This window comes from Hyla sarda, unplaced genomic scaffold (genome assembly GCF_029499605.1).
Source record: "Hyla sarda isolate aHylSar1 unplaced genomic scaffold, aHylSar1.hap1 scaffold_398, whole genome shotgun sequence".
Taxonomy (NCBI): Eukaryota; Metazoa; Chordata; class Amphibia; order Anura; family Hylidae; genus Hyla; species Hyla sarda.
Genome location: NW_026610415.1, coordinates 45,798 through 57,837, shown reverse-complemented (window position 1 = coordinate 57,837; position 12,040 = coordinate 45,798). Strand labels below are relative to the sequence as shown.

At 45.7% G+C, this 12,040-nt stretch overlaps 4 non-coding genes and 1 pseudogene across 4 annotated transcripts; all 5 read left to right on the top strand.

Moving 5' to 3' along the window:
- Window positions 1–388: 388 nt before the first annotated feature.
- On the top strand, window positions 389–569 carry LOC130333024 (U2 spliceosomal RNA; annotated as a pseudogene).
- A 2,108-nt stretch (window positions 570–2,677) lies between these two features.
- Window positions 2,678–2,868, top strand: LOC130333063 (U2 spliceosomal RNA). The gene has a single exon (XR_008875425.1). It is a non-coding gene; the product is annotated as a U2 spliceosomal RNA (small nuclear RNA).
- A 2,092-nt stretch (window positions 2,869–4,960) lies between these two features.
- Window positions 4,961–5,151, top strand: LOC130333062 (U2 spliceosomal RNA). Its single transcript, XR_008875424.1, has one exon. It is a non-coding gene; the product is annotated as a U2 spliceosomal RNA (small nuclear RNA).
- A 2,107-nt stretch (window positions 5,152–7,258) lies between these two features.
- LOC130333061 (U2 spliceosomal RNA) lies at window positions 7,259–7,449 on the top strand. Its single transcript, XR_008875423.1, has one exon. It is a non-coding gene; the product is annotated as a U2 spliceosomal RNA (small nuclear RNA).
- Window positions 7,450–9,548: 2,099 nt separating this feature from the next.
- Window positions 9,549–9,739, top strand: LOC130333059 (U2 spliceosomal RNA). Its single transcript, XR_008875421.1, has one exon. It is a non-coding gene; the product is annotated as a U2 spliceosomal RNA (small nuclear RNA).
- Window positions 9,740–12,040: the final 2,301 nt, after the last annotated feature.

Here is a 12,040-nt window from a genome sequence, read left to right as displayed (position 1 = left end):
AACATGTCCGTCCGGGACTGCCGCAGGTTCATCAAGAACCTGCTTAGAGACTATTCCATCTTGGACAGCTCGGCCGTTGATGAGGAAGAAGAGGAGTGAAGACCCCTCTCCTTCTCCCATGTCTCCCTGAAGATACAGCCCAACAGTTTGGCCCTGTGATCCGCCCCCTCCCTACCCCCACATAGTCGCCCACACCCCTACCCCGATCACAGATTGTATTATTTGGTTTTTGTTTGATCTCTTGTGCCTTTATATTGCAGGATTGAGCTGAATGTTAGAGTAGCATGGTGTGCGATGTATAGCTTAGGGAACCTTTGCTGTGTATTGTACTATCATGCTTTGTGTGACTGTAATTTATTGTACGACTTGTAATGACTGAACGGTAAATAAAGCTCTTTCAATCAAAAAAAAAAAAATCTGTTCTTATCAGTTTAATATCTGATACGTCCCCTATCTGGGGACCATATATTAAATGGATTTTTGAGAACGGGGGCCGATTTCGAAGCTTGCTTCCGTCGCCCTATGCATTGACCCGATATGGCAGTATCTTCGGGTACAGTGCACCACCCCCTTACAGGGTTAAAAAGAAAGATTCCTACTTTCATTGCTACCTGCTTGCTGGCTAGCCAGCTAGCCAGCCCTGTGGGCCTTGCTGCTGCTGCAGCCAAAAAACAAAAGGTGGTGCTGCTGCTGCTTCTGCTGCTTCTGCTTCTGCTTGTGTCTGGCCGCTGTTGGAGCGTCCAGGCACAGGACTTCTGCTGCTGCTGACTAAATGGCCTCCTTAATTGGATCATTTGAGTAGCCAGCACACCTGTGCAGGTAGGGCATGACATGATAGGCAGCTGCCTTGATAGCGGGTGGGTGCTGAATGTTCCTAATTGACAAAATAAGATTAATGCTTATGAAGAAATATAAAATCTCATCCCTTCCCCAATATCGCGCCACACCCCTACCCCTTAATTCCCTGGTTGAACTTGATGGACATATGTCTTTTTTCGACCGTACTAACTATGTAACTATGTAACATAACATGGGGGGGGGGGGGGGTCTCCTGGCTGTTCACACAGGTGTGTCATTGCTGTACATTGACCATGCATTGCTTCTGTGGTATTGCAAAGGCAAAGACAAATGCTTCCAGCCATCCATTGCACTAATGGATTGGTCATCAGCTGGCTGTCTATGTCCCGCATCAATATAGACCAAAGTACAGAGGGTTAGGCTATGCTATTGTGCACCTACCTGATGCATCAGAAGGTGCGAGGCCCTTGCTAAATTCTGTGCACAGACTTTGAGATCTATACTTTAGACTGTATCTAAACCTGCTCCAACATGGACTGACATTCTGGCCTACTTTCAGCCGATGCGACTTGTCTGTCGCTGAACAGTCGCTTTTTATGTATTCAGCACCTATGTATAATGTTGTAAAAATGCTCTAGAAGCTAAAGTCGCAGAAATGTCACACATATTTGGCCTGCAACTTTCTGTGCGACAAATTCAGACAGGAAAAATCAGTATAAATCCTTAGAAAATTATCCCCCAGTGTCTCCATCTGCTGGCGGTATTGAATAAGCATTGCTGCACTGATGGGGTATGCATTAGACGAAAAAAAAGAAGAAAAAGAAGAACAATACGCCCAGAAAAGAGGCGAAAAGGAGAAAAACGTAAAAAAACGTGAAAAAAAAATAAGAGGAAGAGAAGGGAAAAAAAGGTGGAAATGGGTTTAAAAGTGATTTCGGCGGAGAAATATATATATATATATATATATATATATATATATATATATATACATATATATATATATATACGCGCACACACACACATATATATAAACGTATTCTCCGTTGAGATATTGCAGCCGCTGCTGTGTCCAGGCCCAGGAGCCTTAGCACTGTGCTGTGATGTCACTCAATACCACTGACATCAATAGGTGTAAACAACATCTCTCCTTTGCTGTGTATGTGACTATGGAGCTCTTTGGTGATGTCGTCTATTATGGCCTTCATAGAAGCAACAGGAGATTGTTGCATCCATCTAGAACCCTCAGAACTACAGTGCTATGATGTCACTCACTTCCACAGGCCTTGCAGAGTGTAAACAACAACAACCCAGCTTTGTTGTGTATGTAACCATAGGGATTTGTGATGTCACCTAGAACCTTCACAGCAGCGACAGCTTTATGAGGAGCATCAGCACTGCTCTGCCTGAGCAGAACCATCACCGCCATAGGTTGTCAAATAACCCGGGTTTAACCCACACAGGTAAGTCCAATGGGGTGCAGGCATGTCCTCTATGCTTACAGCTTCCCGTGGGTGTTGGTTTGATACCGTTTGGGGACAGCCAAGGAGGCATCTGCAGGCAACAAAGGTAGGTGTGTGCTTGTGTGTGTGTTTCCTATGCAGATCCTAAGCCCAGTGTCACATGCAAGTAGGAGGAGTAAGAAGGGTTCCTGGCAAATCCGGGTTATGGATTGCATTTAAAAAGGCCCCGTGGGAGTGCAATGGGCCCCTGTCTTGCTGCTTAGCAATAATGGTATGGGTTTAGGTTCTGCTGTGTGTACTGGTGGTTGACTGCCCCCCAGCCCAGAGTGTGCATGGAAAATTGTCTGGCAGCCTCCCTGACAGCAAGCAGTGATAGTGCCCATGAAGGGCACCTTGTTGGGCCCGCCCCTTTCACGGTTATCGCTTCTCGGCCTTTTGGCTAAGATCAAGTGTAGTATCTGTTCTTATCAGTTTAATATCTGATACGTCCCCTATCTGGGGACCATATATTAAATGGATTTTTGAGAACGGGGGCCGATTTCGAAGCTTGCTTCCGTCGCCCTATGCATTGACCCGATATGGCAGTATCTTCGGGTACAGTGCACCACCCCCTTACAGGGTTAAAAAGAAAGATTCCTACTTTCATTGCTACCTGCTTGCTGGCTAGCCAGCTAGCCAGCCCTGTGGGCCTTGCTGCTGCTGCAGCCAAAAAACAAAAGGTGGTGCTGCTGCTGCTTCTGCTGCTTCTGCTTCTGCTTGTGTCTGGCCGCTGTTGGAGCGTCCAGGCACAGGACTTCTGCTGCTGCTGACTAAATGGCCTCCTTAATTGGATCATTTGAGTAGCCAGCACACCTGTGCAGGTAGGGCATGACATGATAGGCAGCTGCCTTGATAGCGGGTGGGTGCTGAATGTTCCTAATTGACAAAATAAGATTAATGCTTATGAAGAAATATAAAATCTCATCCCTTCCCCAATATCGCGCCACACCCCTACCCCTTAATTCCCTGGTTGAACTTGATGGACATATGTCTTTTTTCGACCGTACTAACTATGTAACTATGTAACATAACATGGGGGGGGGGGGGGGTCTCCTGGCTGTTCACACAGGTGTGTCATTGCTGTACATTGACCATGCATTGCTTCTGTGGTATTGCAAAGGCAAAGACAAATGCTTCCAGCCATCCATTGCACTAATGGATTGGTCATCAGCTGGCTGTCTATGTCCCGCATCAATATAGACCAAAGTACAGAGGGTTAGGCTATGCTATTGTGCACCTACCTGATGCATCAGAAGGTGCGAGGCCCTTGCTAAATTCTGTGCACAGACTTTGAGATCTATACTTTAGACTGTATCTAAACCTGCTCCAACATGGACTGACATTCTGGCCTACTTTCAGCCGATGCGACTTGTCTGTCGCTGAACAGTCGCTTTTTATGTATTCAGCACCTATGTATAATGTTGTAAAAATGCTCTAGAAGCTAAAGTCGCAGAAATGTCACACATATTTGGCCTGCAACTTTCTGTGCGACAAATTCAGACAGGAAAAATCAGTATAAATCCTTAGAAAATTATCCCCCAGTGTCTCCATCTGCTGGCGGTATTGAATAAGCATTGCTGCACTGATGGGGTATGCATTAGACGAAAAAAAAGAAGAAAAAGAAGAATAATACGCCCAGAAAAGAGGCGAAAAGGAGAAAAACGTAAAAAAACTTGAAAAAAAAGTAAGAGGAAGAGAAGGGAAAAAAAGGTGGAAATGGGTTTAAAAGTGATTTCGGCGGAGAAATATATATATATATATATATATATATATATATATATATATATATACGCGCACACACACACATATATATAAACGTATTCTCCGTTGAGATATTGCAGCCGCTGCTGTGTCCAGACCCAGGAGCCTTAGCACTGTGCTGTGATGTCACTCAATACCACTGACATCACTAGGTGTAAACAACATCTCTCCTTTGCTGTGTATGTGACTATGGAGCTGTTTGGTGATGTCGTCTATTATGGCCTTCATAGAAGCAACAGGAGATTGTTGCATCCATCTAGAACCCTCAGAACTACAGTGCTATGATGTCACTCACTTCCACAGGCCTTGCAGAGTGTAAACAACAACAACCCAGCTTTGTTGTGTATGTAACCATAGGGATTTGTGATGTCACCTAGAACCTTCACAGCAGCGACAGCTTTATGAGGAGCATCAGCACTGCTCTGCCTGAGCAGAACCATCACCGCCATAGGTTGTCAAATAACCCGGGTTTAACCCACACAGGTAAGTCCAATGGGGTGCAGGCATGTCCTCTATGCTTACAGCTTCCCGTGGGTGTTGGTTTGATACCGTTTGGGGACAGCCAAGGAGGCATCTGCAGGCAACAAAGGTAGGTGTGTGCTTGTGTGTGTGTTTCCTATGCAGATCCTAAGCCCAGTGTCACATGCAAGTAGGAGGAGTAAGAAGGGTTCCTGGCAAATCCGGGTTATGGATTGCATTTAAAAAGGCCCCGTGGGAGTGCAATGGGCCCCTGTCTTGCTGCTTAGCAATAATGGTATGGGTTTAGGTTCTGCTGTGTGTACTGGTGGTTGACTGCCCCCCAGCCCAGAGTGTGCATGGAAAATTGTCTGGCAGCCTCCCTGACAGCAAGCAGTGATAGTGCCCATGAAGGGCACCTTGTTGGGCCCGCCCCTTTCACGGTTATCGCTTCTCGGCCTTTTGGCTAAGATCAAGTGTAGTATCTGTTCTTATCAGTTTAATATCTGATACGTCCCCTATCTGGGGACCATATATTAAATGGATTTTTGAGAACGGGGGCCGATTTCGAAGCTTGCTTCCGTCGCCCTATGCATTGACCCGATATGGCAGTATCTTCGGGTACAGTGCACCACCCCCTTACAGGGTTAAAAAGAAAGATTCCTACTTTCATTGCTACCTGCTTGCTGGCTAGCCAGCTAGCCAGCCCTGTGGGCCTTGCTGCTGCTGCAGCCAAAAAACAAAAGGTGGTGCTGCTGCTGCTTCTGCTGCTTCTGCTTCTGCTTGTGTCTGGCCGCTGTTGGAGCATCCAGGCACAGGACTTCTGCTGCTGCTGACTAAATGGCCTCCTTAATTGGATCATTTGAGTAGCCAGCACACCTGTGCAGGTAGGGCATGACATGATAGGCAGCTGCCTTGATAGCGGGTGGGTGCTGAATGTTCCTAATTGACAAAATAAGATTAATGCTTATGAAGAAATATAAAATCTCATCCCTTCCCCAATATCGCGCCACACCCCTACCCCTTAATTCCCTGGTTGAACTTGATGGACATATGTCTTTTTTCGACCGTACTAACTATGTAACTATGTAACATAACATGGGGGGGGGGGGGGGGTCTCCTGGCTGTTCACACAGGTGTGTCATTGCTGTACATTGACCATGCATTGCTTCTGTGGTATTGCAAAGGCAAAGACAAATGCTTCCAGCCATCCATTGCACTAATGGATTGGTCATCAGCTGGCTGTCTATGTCCCGCATCAATATAGACCAAAGTACAGAGGGTTAGGCTATGCTATTGTGCACCTACCTGATGCATCAGAAGGTGCGAGGCCCTTGCTAAATTCTGTGCACAGACTTTGAGATCTATACTTTAGACTGTATCTAAACCTGCTCCAACATGGACTGACATTCTGGCCTACTTTCAGCCGATGCGACTTGTCTGTCGCTGAACAGTCGCTTTTTATGTATTCAGCACCTATGTATAATGTTGTAAAAATGCTCTAGAAGCTAAAGTCGCAGAAATGTCACACATATTTGGCCTGCAACTTTCTGTGCGACAAATTCAGACAGGAAAAATCAGTATAAATCCTTAGAAAATTATCCCCCAGTGTCTCCATCTGCTGGCGGTATTGAATAAGCATTGCTGCACTGATGGGGTATGCATTAGACGAAAAAAAAGAAGAAAAAGAAGAATAATACGCCCAGAAAAGAGGCGAAAAGGAGAAAAACGTAAAAAAACGTGAAAAAAAAATAAGAGGAAGAGAAGGGAAAAAAAGGTGGAAATGGGTTTAAAAGTGATTTCGGCGGAGAAATATATATATATATATATATATATATATATATATATATATATATATACATATATATATATATATATACGCGCACACACACACAAACGTATTCTCCGTTGAGATATTGCAGCCGCTGCTGTGTCCAGGCCCAGGAGCCTTAGCACTGTGCTGTGATGTCACTCAATACCACTGACATCAATAGGTGTAAACAACATCTCTCCTTTGCTGTGTATGTGACTATGGAGCTCTTTGGTGATGTCGTCTATTATGGCCTTCATAGAAGCAACAGGAGATTGTTGCATCCATCTAGAACCCTCAGAACTACAGTGCTATGATGTCACTCACTTCCACAGGCCTTGCAGAGTGTAAACAACAACAACCCAGCTTTGTTGTGTATGTAACCATAGGGATTTGTGATGTCACCTAGAACCTTCACAGCAGCGACAGCTTTATGAGGAGCATCAGCACTGCTCTGCCTGAGCAGAACCATCACCGCCATAGGTTGTCAAATAACCCGGGTTTAACCCACACAGGTAAGTCCAATGGGGTGCAGGCATGTCCTCTATGCTTACAGCTTCCCGTGGGTGTTGGTTTGATACCGTTTGGGGACAGCCAAGGAGGCATCTGCAGGCAACAAAGGTAGGTGTGTGCTTGTGTGTGTGTTTCCTATGCAGATCCTAAGCCCAGTGTCACATGCAAGTAGGAGGAGTAAGAAGGGTTCCTGGCAAATCCGGGTTATGGATTGCATTTAAAAAGGCCCCGTGGGAGTGCAATGGGCCCCTGTCTTGCTGCTTAGCAATAATGGTATGGGTTTAGGTTCTGCTGTGTGTACTGGTGGTTGACTGCCCCCCAGCCCAGAGTGTGCATGGAAAATTGTCTGGCAGCCTCCCTGACAGCAAGCAGTGATAGTGCCCATGAAGGGCACCTTGTTGGGCCCGCCCCTTTCACGGTTATCGCTTCTCGGCCTTTTGGCTAAGATCAAGTGTAGTATCTGTTCTTATCAGTTTAATATCTGATACGTCCCCTATCTGGGGACCATATATTAAATGGATTTTTGAGAACGGGGGCCGATTTCGAAGCTTGCTTCCGTCGCCCTATGCATTGACCCGATATGGCAGTATCTTCGGGTACAGTGCACCACCCCCTTACAGGGTTAAAAAGAAAGATTCCTACTTTCATTGCTACCTGCTTGCTGGCTAGCCAGCTAGCCAGCCCTGTGGGCCTTGCTGCTGCTGCAGCCAAAAAACAAAAGGTGGTGCTGCTGCTGCTTCTGCTGCTTCTGCTTCTGCTTGTGTCTGGCCGCTGTTGGAGCGTCCAGGCACAGGACTTCTGCTGCTGCTGACTAAATGGCCTCCTTAATTGGATCATTTGAGTAGCCAGCACACCTGTGCAGGTAGGGCATGACATGATAGGCAGCTGCCTTGATAGCGGGTGGGTGCTGAATGTTCCTAATTGACAAAATAAGATTAATGCTTATGAAGAAATATAAAATCTCATCCCTTCCCCAATATCGCGCCACACCCCTACCCCTTAATTCCCTGGTTGAACTTGATGGACATATGTCTTTTTTCGACCGTACTAACTATGTAACTATGTAACATAACATGGGGGGGGGGGGGGTCTCCTGGCTGTTCACACAGGTGTGTCATTGCTGTACATTGACCATGCATTGCTTCTGTGGTATTGCAAAGGCAAAGACAAATGCTTCCAGCCATCCATTGCACTAATGGATTGGTCATCAGCTGGCTGTCTATGTCCCGCATCAATATAGACCAAAGTACAGAGGGTTAGGCTATGCTATTGTGCACCTACCTGATGCATCAGAAGGTGCGAGGCCCTTGCTAAATTCTGTGCACAGACTTTGAGATCTATACTTTAGACTGTATCTAAACATGCTCCAACATGGACTGACATTCTGGCCTACTTTCAGCCGATGCGACTTGTCTGTCGCTGAACAGTCGCTTTTTATGTATTCAGCACCTATGTATAATGTTGTAAAAATGCTCTAGAAGCTAAAGTCGCAGAAATGTCACACATATTTGGCCTGCAACTTTCTGTGCGACAAATTCAGACAGGAAAAATCAGTATAAATCCTTAGAAAATTATCCCCCAGTGTCTCCATCTGCTGGCGGTATTGAATAAGCATTGCTGCACTGATGGGGTATGCATTAGACGAAAAAAAAGAAGAAAAAGAAGAATAATACGCCCAGAAAAGAGGCGAAAAGGAGAAAAACGTAAAAAAACGTGAAAAAAAAGTAAGAGGAAGAGAAGGGAAAAAAAGGTGGAAATGGGTTTAAAAGTGATTTCGGCGGAGATATATATATATATATATATATATATATATATATATATATATATATATATATATACGCGCACACACACACATATATATAAACGTATTCTCCGTTGAGATATTGCAGCCGCTGCTGTGTCCAGGCCCAGGAGCCTTAGCACTGTGCTGTGATGTCACTCAATACCACTGACATCACTAGGTGTAAACAACATCTCTCCTTTGCTGTGTATGTGACTATGGAGCTGTTTGGTGATGTCGTCTATTATGGCCTTCATAGAAGCAACAGGAGATTGTTGCATCCATCTAGAACCCTCAGAACTACAGTGCTATGATGTCACTCACTTCCACAGGCCTTGCAGAGTGTAAACAACAACAACCCAGCTTTGTTGTGTATGTAACCATAGGGATTTGTGATGTCACCTAGAACCTTCACAGCAGCGACAGCTTTATGAGGAGCATCAGCACTGCTCTGCCTGAGCAGAACCATCACCGCCATAGGTTGTCAAATAACCCGGGTTTAACCCACACAGGTAAGTCCAATGGGGTGCAGGCATGTCCTCTATGCTTACAGCTTCCCGTGGGTGTTGGTTTGATACCGTTTGGGGACAGCCAAGGAGGCATCTGCAGGCAACAAAGGTAGGTGTGTGCTTGTGTGTGTGTTTCCTATGCAGATCCTAAGCCCAGTGTCACATGCAAGTAGGAGGAGTAAGAAGGGTTCCTGGCAAATCCGGGTTATGGATTGCATTTAAAAAGGCCCCGTGGGAGTGCAATGGGCCCCTGTCTTGCTGCTTAGCAATAATGGTATGGGTTTAGGTTCTGCTGTGTGTACTGGTGGTTGACTGCCCCCCAGCCCAGAGTGTGCATGGAAAATTGTCTGGCAGCCTCCCTGACAGCAAGCAGTGATAGTGCCCATGAAGGGCACCTTGTTGGGCCCGCCCCTTTCACGGTTATCGCTTCTCGGCCTTTTGGCTAAGATCAAGTGTAGTATCTGTTCTTATCAGTTTAATATCTGATACGTCCCCTATCTGGGGACCATATATTAAATGGATTTTTGAGAACGGGGGCCGATTTCGAAGCTTGCTTCCGTCGCCCTATGCATTGACCCGATATGGCAGTATCTTCGGGTACAGTGCACCACCCCCTTACAGGGTTAAAAAGAAAGATTCCTACTTTCATTGCTACCTGCTTGCTGGCTAGCCAGCTAGCCAGCCCTGTGGGCCTTGCTGCTGCTGCAGCCAAAAAACAAAAGGTGGTGCTGCTGCTGCTTCTGCTGCTTCTGCTTCTGCTTGTGTCTGGCCGCTGTTGGAGCGTCCAGGCACAGGACTTCTGCTGCTGCTGACTAAATGGCCTCCTTAATTGGATCATTTGAGTAGCCAGCACACCTGTGCAGGTAGGGCATGACATGATAGGCAGCTGCCTTGATAGCGGGTGGGTGCTGAATGTTCCTAATTGACAAAATAAGATTAATGCTTATGAAGAAATATAAAATCTCATCCCTTCCCCAATATCGCGCCACACCCCTACCCCTTAATTCCCTGGTTGAACTTGATGGACATATGTCTTTTTTCGACCGTACTAACTATGTAACTATGTAACATAACATGGGGGGGGGGGGGGGTCTCCTGGCTGTTCACACAGGTGTGTCATTGCTGTACATTGACCATGCATTGCTTCTGTGGTATTGCAAAGGCAAAGACAAATGCTTCCAGCCATCCATTGCACTAATGGATTGGTCATTAGCTGGCTGTCTATGTCCCGCATCAATATAGACCAAAGTACAGAGGGTTAGGCTATGCTATTGTGCACCTACCTGATGCATCAGAAGGTGCGAGGCCCTTGCTAAATTCTGTGCACAGACTTTGAGATCTATACTTTAGACTGTATCTAAACCTGCTCCAACATGGACTGACATTCTGGCCTACTTTCAGCCGATGCGACTTGTCTGTCGCTGAACAGTCGCTTTTTATGTATTCAGCACCTATGTATAATGTTGTAAAAATGCTCTAGAAGCTAAAGTCGCAGAAATGTCACACATATTTGGCCTGCAACTTTCTGTGCGACAAATTCAGACAGGAAAAATCAGTATAAATCCTTAGAAAATTATCCCCCAGTGTCTCCATCTGCTGGCGGTATTGAATAAGCATTGCTGCACTGATGGGGTATGCATTAGACGAAAAAAAAGAAGAAAAAGAAGAATAATACGCCCAGAAAAGAGGCGAAAAGGAGAAAAACGTAAAAAAACGTGAAAAAAAAGTAAGAGGAAGAGAAGGGAAAAAAAGGTGGAAATGGGTTTAAAAGTGATTTCGGCGGAGAAATATATATATATATATATATATATATATATATATATATATATATACGCGCACACACACACATATATATAAACGTATTCTCCGTTGAGATATTGCAGCCGCTGCTGTGTCCAGGCCCAGGAGCCTTAGCACTGTGCTGTGATGTCACTCAATACCACTGACATCACTAGGTGTAAACAACATCTCTCCTTTGCTGTGTATGTGACTATGGAGCTGTTTGGTGATGTCGTCTATTATGGCCTTCATAGAAGCAACAGGAGATTGTTGCATCCATCTAGAACCCTCAGAACTACAGTGCTATGATGTCACTCACTTCCACAGGCCTTGCAGAGTGTAAACAACAACAACCCAGCTTTGTTGTGTATGTAACCATAGGGATTTGTGATGTCACCTAGAACCTTCACAGCAGCGACAGCTTTATGAGGAGCATCAGCACTGCTCTGCCTGAGCAGAACCATCACCGCCATAGGTTGTCAAATAACCCGGGTTTAACCCACACAGGTAAGTCCAATGGGGTGCAGGCATGTCCTCTATGCTTACAGCTTCCCGTGGGTGTTGGTTTGATACCGTTTGGGGACAGCCAAGGAGGCATCTGCAGGCAACAAAGGTAGGTGTGTGCTTGTGTGTGTGTTTCCTATGCAGATCCTAAGCCCAGTGTCACATGCAAGTAGGAGGAGTAAGAAGGGTTCCTGGCAAATCCGGGTTATGGATTGCATGTGGTCTCTTCCCCGGAGACCCTTTTGCAACTGTGTGCGGAATGGAACTTGCCTGTTGATCTGACTGCTCAGAGGTCCCTGGACATACCACATGCTGCAAAGATAGCTGAGGAATGGAAGGTTGTCTCCCACCGCAAGAAAAAAATCAAGACATGAACTGTTCCTCTGCCTTTAGACAGGCCTGTCCGACTTGTCTCACTGGCTTGCGACTGGGGTATCCTTCCCCATCTTTTGGGTTACTTATCCTCTTAGTGCTCTGGATACTTTTCCTGAATGTTTAAACATTCGGCCTAACTGCAGTCGAATGTACTTACCTACCCCCATTAAGACCTACCACATGGTCTTTACTACTGCTTGCTCAATTTATTTGTTCTTTGTTGTTCGTTCTGTTTACTTGTTTTCTGTCCCGTTGG